The sequence below is a fragment of the Myotis myotis genome, unplaced genomic scaffold, assembly GCF_014108235.1.
Source record: "Myotis myotis isolate mMyoMyo1 unplaced genomic scaffold, mMyoMyo1.p scaffold_m19_p_75, whole genome shotgun sequence".
NCBI lineage: Eukaryota > Metazoa > Chordata > Mammalia > Chiroptera > Vespertilionidae > Myotis > Myotis myotis.
Genome location: NW_023416385.1, coordinates 1 through 8205, shown reverse-complemented (window position 1 = coordinate 8205; position 8205 = coordinate 1). Strand labels below are relative to the sequence as shown.

Here is an 8205-nt window from a genome sequence, read left to right as displayed (position 1 = left end):
CTTCCTTTTTGCAAGCCCATGGCCAATTGCAGAGACCCCAATATAATTTCATCAGAAATAGCCATGGCTTCAAGTGGAAAAAAATACACAAAATAAAAGCAGTGATCATGTATGTTCACAACTGAGAATCATTCATATCCTATATCAGTGATGGCGAACCTTTGAGCTTGGCGTGTCAGCATTTTGAAAAACTCTAACTTAACTTAGGTGCTGTGTCACATATAGAAATTATTTTAATATTTGCAACCATAGTAAAACAAAGATGTAAATTTTTGATATTTGTTTTGTATATTTAAATGCCATTTAACAAAGAAAAATCAACCAAAAAATGAGTTTGCGTGTCACCTCTGACACGGGTGTCATAGGTTCTCCATCACTGTCCTATATAATAAAAGCCTAACTGGCATCGCACAATGTTGTCACAAGATGGCCACCACAAAGATGGCTGGCAGGGGAGAGAATTTATGGGCAATCCGACCAGCAGGAGAGGGCAGTTGGGGGCAATTGGGCCAGCAGGAGAAGGCAGTTGTGGTTGACCAGACCAGTAGGGGAGGGCTGTTGGGATTGACAGGCCATCAGGGGATGACAATTGGTGGCTACCAGACCTGCAGGAGAGGACAGTTAGGGGTGATCAGGCTGGCAGGGGAGGGCAGTTGAGGGTGATAGAGCTGGCAGGGAAGGGCAGTTGAGGGCAATCAGGCCAGCAGGGGAGAAATTAGGCATCAATCAGGACATCAGGGGAGTGGTTAGAGGGCAATCAAGCTGGTAGGCAGAAGCAGTTAGGGGCAATAATGCAGGTAGGCATTTGGCGGTAAGGAGGCAGCAGTCCCGGATTGTGAGAGGGATGTCCGACGGGCCTAAAACAGCAGTCAGACATCCCCCAAGGGGTCCCAGATTGGAAAGGGTGCTGGCTGCGTGAGGGACAAGCCATCCCATGCATGAATGTCATGCACTGGGCCTCTAGTATTGAAGTAATGATGGAAGGAGAATAACCTGTTTTCTCAGTCTAGTGTTATGAGTTATGTTGGGGTCCAGAGGGAGGTGAGTGAAGAGGAATCTGAACATAGAATTTCTCATAGGAAAGGAAACTTCAACTCTGAGAGGAATCCCTCACTCCCAGCCTCCCTCTTCTCTTCCTTTAGAAGGTCTCTGTGGTCAAAAAGTGCTCAGTTCTCCCACAAACATATAACATCCTTAATGTATAATTTATACCTTCTCATATGAGGCATATGATTTGGAAACATATTCTTTGTGTATATGATTCTGATTTCATTTACACAATGGAATCTTTGATGGGGGAAAAGTTTTTAATTATAACCAAGGCTAATTTAACAATGTTTTCTTTAATGAGTCCTGTTTTGGGTGGTTTTACAAAGAACTTCAAGAAAATGTTGAGTGTTCACTCTCCATGTGCATTGCCTACAGCAGCCATAGGTAGTGGAGCAGAGGGGAGCCATGCTAGGAAACTACCCATAGATCTAGATGTGACTTTTCACTGCATAAGGGGAGGAAGCTGGATTTGTTCTGAGTCACTGAAGAAAAATATGCTTGATTTTCATGGACAGAGAATACCTGGACCTCTGGGTTTAAAGCATCCTCCAGTGAAGGCCCAGTAGGAATTGCAGGACATGATAGCGACAGCTTGTATGAGGGGTGGGCAATCTTTTTGTGAGTGAGTGCCAAAACCAGCAAAATCTCTGACTCAAAATTCTTCTGCGTGCTAACCATAATTTTTTGAGAACATGTTATGCCTACTTGATATCACTTAAGGTATATGCATATGAAGAACATTGAAGAAATAATAAAATTCATTCGAGCGACCAAAACACAGTATATGATGATGAAAAATACATTTATTTTTTAATGTATACATGTTATGTAAAATTATTTATTTATCTAAGATGCACCTACACTGAATTTACCTGAAAAATAAAAAAGTCGATATTAAGAAAAAAATTGTAAATGGAAGATTATAAGAGTGGGTTTCATGTGCCAGCAAAAGTTACTGGTGTGTCATGTTTGGCATGCATGCCAAGGGTTGCCCACCCTTGGCTTATATCATCATAGGAAATACCCAAATAATTATGAACAGGAGTTTGTTAGAAATAGAAGCTTTAAAGATCATACAGAAGTAAGGAACATGTCCTTTCAAACTGGTTAGAAGGGGATTCCTTGTTTCCTACATGCACATTCTCATAGTGTCTCTTTTCTGAAAGGTAACACCTTCTCAAGTGCAGGGGATCTGCACTTGAACACCTTTGGGGTCATTACTGGCGTAGTGATACCATGAATCACCAAACTGCATAATTCATTGGCTCTCATTTATGAAATCCCTCAACAGTTACAGGGAAGAGTGTACACTCCTCCCTTGAGGAGCCATGGTGATAGTGTTTCCGTATGAGGAGCCTTCATTTCTTTAGAACAAGACCTCTTTCTCAGTCCATCATCATCATCAACAGCATCATCATCATCAGTTGCCTACTTATTATCATTCTCATAGTTTGTAGGCACGGTGGTTGTCCACACACATTGACTTTTTATCAAATAATAAAAGCAGGAATCTTCTCTTTAGATGTCATTGGAAATTGAAACCAAAATGGCCACATTTAAAAGTTGATACAAGGCTTCCAAACAACTTATGGTTTTGGGTAGGGGAGAGATCCCACCCAAGACAAGGGACCATAACCCATGTCCAGTTCTATGGTCATCAGTACCATCACCAGCACCATCACCATCACCATTATCATCATTATTTTGTAATTTATCATCATTTGTCTGAATTTCTAAAGAGGTTGTTTTTGTACCAAATAATGGCCCTTTTTCTCAATGTTTGCTCAAATTTTATAATTGTTCATTTAAATAAGTAGCCATATTTTGTTTTAGTTTTTGCTTGATTGCTGAAAGCTGATGGCTCATTCCTGCCTCTTTTCACTTGGCCCCACATGGGAATATTAAAAGAAAAGGTGGGTCTCCTCTCCAGAAGTCAATAAAAGGTTGAATACACATAAGCCCCTGGAAGCAGAATTATGCTCCTCCCCCACCTCTCCAAAATAAATTCCCTGAGCCAGTCTCCTTTCCTGGCTCCATCAAATCAGGTCTGACTTCCTGATGGGCCTTTCTTGTGTTTCACAGAGATTTCAACTATGTGCATAATAAACATTATATGCTCCTTGGTGTGTGTTTTTATCATCACACTGGTTGTCTGTACTAAACTGCTGTGGGTCTACATACCTCTGCTTTCTGTCACCTACTCTTGGTGCTATGAGCATGATGAAAAAGCAATGGATTTACCACCTGGGGTCTTTCTTCTCTAGTTTTGCATTCATAGGCTACTGCTGCCCATTGTCCAGAACACATGAATTCCGTTGCTGACCGGCTGGGACCCTGAGCTGTGGGGCTGAGCTGTACTATTGAGTCAGTAGAGACTCTGGTTAGATTTAGTTGATGTAGGGCAGATTTGATAATGAATTGTCAGACAGGCACAAGGATGTCTGAAAGAGACTCTCTGTGATTTGTGCAAGTGGGAAAGTTGTCTCACTTTACAACAGACTTTCTAACTCAGAGACTTCAGAGATGAGCACAGAATCAGGAATCCAGAGAGTTTCCCTGAGGCAAATGTGACATGAAGAGGAAACCACACAGGAAACCAGCCCAAACCTCCCACTGCACCTGCTGCAGGGATGGTTCTTGGGTTCAGGTACCCAAAGCACCTCCTAGTGGTCACAGGCCCTCTTGCAGGGAGGTTTGTGTCTGGGCTCACACTGACTTCCCCTCACTGTGTCTCACACAGTAATACACAGCCATGTCCTCGGCTCTCAGGCTGTTCATTTGCAGATGCAGCGTGTTCTTGGCATTGTCTCTGGAGATGGTGAATTGGCCCTTCACAGAGTTGGCATAGTTTGTAGTACTTTCATCAGGATTCATTTGACGTAACCACTCCAGCCTCTTCCCTGAAGCCTGGTGAACACAGTTCATCCAGTAGCTACTGAAGGTGAATCCAGAGGCTACACAGGAGAGTCTCTGAGACCACTCCCCTCCCGAGGCTGCACCAAGCCTTCCCCCGACTCCACCAGCTGCAACTCACACTGGACACCTGCAAACACAAAGATGTCCTGGTCAGGAAATTCTCACATGTCCTGTATTTCACTCACTCTTATCCACTCACATACTCAGTGTCTCTTGTTCTCTATCAATTACCTCTTAAAAGAGCCACAAGGAACACCCAGCTGAGATCAAATCCCACGGTGAGTGGTCTGTGTTCAGTCCTGATCAGGGAATGGGAACACCTGGGGATCCCGGGGCTGGACTCCTGTCCCAGAGCTGCAGGGTCAGGGCTGGGCTGGGTTTTATGAGCAGCGTGGCCTCTATTTGCATGTCCTCCTGCTATATAGGGAGATCTGGGTTGGATGCTGATACAAATAATGCCATCCCAGGTGTGACATGTCCAAGGGTGCCTGTATGTTAATTAATTCCCCACATCTGCACCTGTGCACCCCCACTGAACCCAACTGCTCCTGGTCACCTGTACAAAAAAGAGGAGGATTGAAAATAATTGATTCCGGGAGGAAACCAAGATGGCGGCATAGGTTAACGCCAGAGATTGCTGCCTCGAACAACCACTTCAAAAAACAACTAAAAGACGGAACGGACATCATCCAGAACCACAGGAAGGCTGGCTGAGTGGAAATTCTACAACTAGGAGGAAAGAGAATATCATACCCAGACTCAGAGGACACGCAGTGCTGAAGTGAAATACTAAGGTGCGGAGTGCACTCGAAGCGGGCTGGAGGCAGAGGGCGCGGTTGTTGTTTTCAATCGGGAGGGAGTTTCAGACTCTGAGCTCCGGATCCGGGTGAGTCTCTAGGGACCCAGACTCAAACAGGAGAAGCGGGACTGTCTGGCTTCAGTCGGAACTCGAAGGCAGCTTTCTCTCCGAGTTTTGCAGCTGTTGCTGGGACTCTGAGAGGCAGAGCCCCTAGGGACGGGACTGAGCAGCCATAACTGCTCGCTCCGGCCCGCCCTGTAGATCCCCGGGGACCCGCCCCGCCCAAGCCCTGCGCAGAGCCATTTGCCAGATAGCCTCAGGCAAACGCTAGATTAGCACCGCCCTAGAGATCCAGCACAGAAGCTCTCCCACTACAGACACAGCAGACTCTCATAGCCAGTTAGCCTGGAGGTCAAATCACCCCCAGTATTGCCGACAACAATCAAGGCTTAACTACAACAAGACTGCGCACAAAGACCACAAGGAGGTGCACCAAGAAAGCATAAAAAATGCGGAGACAAAGAAATAGGACAAAACTGTCAATGGAGGATATTGAGTTCAGAACCACACTTTTAAGGTCTCTTAAGAACTGTCTAGAAGCCACCGATAAATGTAGTGAGATCCTCAAGAAATCTAATGAGACCCTCGATGTTATGATAAAGAACCAACTAGAAATTAAGCATACACAGACTGAAATAACGAATACTATACAGACTCCCAACAGCAGACCAGAGGAGCGCAAGAATCAAGGCAAAGATTTGAAATGCGAAGAAGCAAAAAACACCCAACCAGAAAAGCCAAATGAAAAAAGAATCCGAAAATATGAAGATAGTGTAAGGAGCCTCTGGGACAGCTTCAAGCGTACCAACATCAGAATTATATGGGTGCCAGAAGATGAGAGAGACCAAGATATTGAAAATCTATTTAAAGAAATAATGACAGAAAACTTCCCCCACCTGGTGAAAGAAATAGACTTACAGGTCCAGGAAGCGCAGAGAACCCCAAACAAAAGGAATCCAAAGAGGACCACACCAATTCACATCATAATTAAAATGCCAAGAGCAAAAGACAAAGAGAGAATCTTAAAAGCAGCAAGATAAAGAAACTCAGTTACCTACAAGGGAATACCCATATGACTGTCAGCTGATTTTTCAACAGAAACTTTGCAGGCCAGAAGGGAGTGGCAAGAAATATTCAAAGTGATGAATACCAAGAACCTACAACCAAGATTACTTTATCCAGCAAAGCTATCATTCAGAACTGAAGGTCAGATAAAGAGCTTCACAGATAAGGAAAAGCTAAAGGAGTTCATCACCACCAAACCAGGATTATATGAAATGCTGAAAGGTATCCTTTAAGAAGAGGAAGAAGAAGAAAAAGGTAAAGATACAAATTATGAACAACAAACATGCATCTATCAACAAGTGAATCTAAGAATCAAGTGAATAATTAATCTGGTGATCATAATAGAATCAGGGACATAGAAAGGGAATGGACTGACCATTCTTGGGGGGGAAAGGGGTGTGGGAGATGCGGGAAGAGACTGGACAAAAATCGTGCACCTATGGATGAGGACAGTGGGTGGGGAGTGAGGGTGGAGGGTGGGGCGGGAACTGGGAGGAGGGGAGTTATGGGGGGAAAAAAGAGGAACAAATGTAATAATCTGAACAATAAAGATTTAATTTAAAAAAAAGTAAAATAAAAAAAAAAGTATTTGGGAAAAAAAAAAAAAAAAGAAAATAATTGATTCCTTTGACAGTCACCAGTAATGACAACCAAGAGAAATTAATATTCAAATCCCAGAATTAAAAGTGCAGGAGTTTCATGTTCAGGAGACAGGAAGTTCCATCTGACACTATGTTCAAGCTTTGTTTTACATATTTAAGTGCTCCTATGTAGGATGCATAAATGTTTATCAGAGGTATATCCTCTTGTTTCCCACCATGGGGCCCAGAGGCAGGTCAGCAAATGTCCCAAGACACCCCTGGATCCTTCTGTGCCTGCCTCCAACTGCCGGTTGCCTATTAACCTCAGTCACTGGAAAGGCTCAGTCTCTGAAAGAGACTCCCGTGAATCAGGAGGATGGGGCACTAGGATGTCCCTTAAGGGGAAGGTGCTGATCAGACTTCAGGGAAGGTGGTGGGTGTGTTCTGTTCTAGAGCCACATGTCTGAGTCTGTCCTTGATTTTCCCCTGAACTTGATACCTTGAAACCTCTGGTGGTAAGGTGGGTGGGTTCTGTGGAGATCAGAGCTTGGGTTTTCCAGAAGCCAGGATGCTGTTACTATCAGATCTCCTGTGAGGAGTATGTGCCAGTGAATTTCAAGAGAAAGTAGGTCAATGGCCTCACCAAAGCCAGCCTCTGACACCTCCTGAGATGCCCAGAAGTTTAAGCCCAGGGCTATGCCCCTGACTCTTCAGTAGGGCTTATGACTCAGGGTGGGGTGATAGGCTTCCAGAGGTGGGGGATTGCTTTCCCCAGGCTGATGACATTGAGTGGGGATTGCTCCTCTCAAGAAAGATGACTGTTGAGGAATGGAGGAGGACTCAGTACAGGGTCCTGGAGGCTCTTACCATCCCTCCCCAAAGCCACCCATCCTGACTCTCCTCAGGCAACTGCCATCTGACCACCCCCCTTCCCTTGGAGCACAGCATGAGTGGCTGCTAAACCACATTTTGCTCCTTAACCCAATGAAGTGGTGGCTTTGTCGCCTTCAGGCTCTGCCCAGTGAGGTGCAGAACCCTGGTATGAGATGAGAGCATGGATGAGCATCTGTTGCCTGGTGTTACCCGCACTTCAGGGCTGGATCCACCTGTGGCCTCCGAGTCCTCACTATTCTGGAGAAGGTCATGCCTCACCTGAGAGATGGTCCTCCATCACCTAAGGGGAGTCAGGTTCCCCAGGTCTGTCACATGCAAATGAGGTCTGTGTTGTGCCCAGGACCACTATCATGACCCCAACAGCTCCTGTCTGTGCACTCTGTTACCAGGTACCTGAGACCCTCTCTAGCCTGATGTGCATGGGCATCTTTATGTGGGTGTTAAGAGGTCAGTGGTAACTGCCAAGGCTGCAGCTGGCCCTGCGGTCAGACATGGCATCCGTCACTGCCCCTCCTGGAGCCTCTGGACCTGCTAAGTCTGTCCCACAATCTGGGGAGTAGGCTGTTGTGTGATTGCTTGCTGGGAAGACCCAGACCCAGTGTCCTCAGGGCCCATGACTCTGGATTACCTGGCCTTCATCATTTGAATGATGCAATTTTCCTGCTTGTGTTGAGTTCAATAGAGACAGGAGCAGACTCTGCTTAGACCAGACTGAACCTTTCTGTGTCTCTTGGGAGCAGCAATCATATCCCTCCAAAGGGACAGAGTGAAATGCCACCACCGCTGACCATCCTGGGGTTCCTGCTGGGCCCTTTGCTTTCTGCAGCCAACCTTCCTGCC

At 45.5% G+C, this 8205-nt stretch overlaps 1 pseudogene; it reads right to left on the bottom strand.

Annotated features, from left to right (window-relative positions):
- Positions 1 to 3756: 3756 nt before the first annotated feature.
- Positions 3757 to 4265, bottom strand: LOC118660985 (annotated as a pseudogene).
- Positions 4266 to 8205: the final 3940 nt, after the last annotated feature.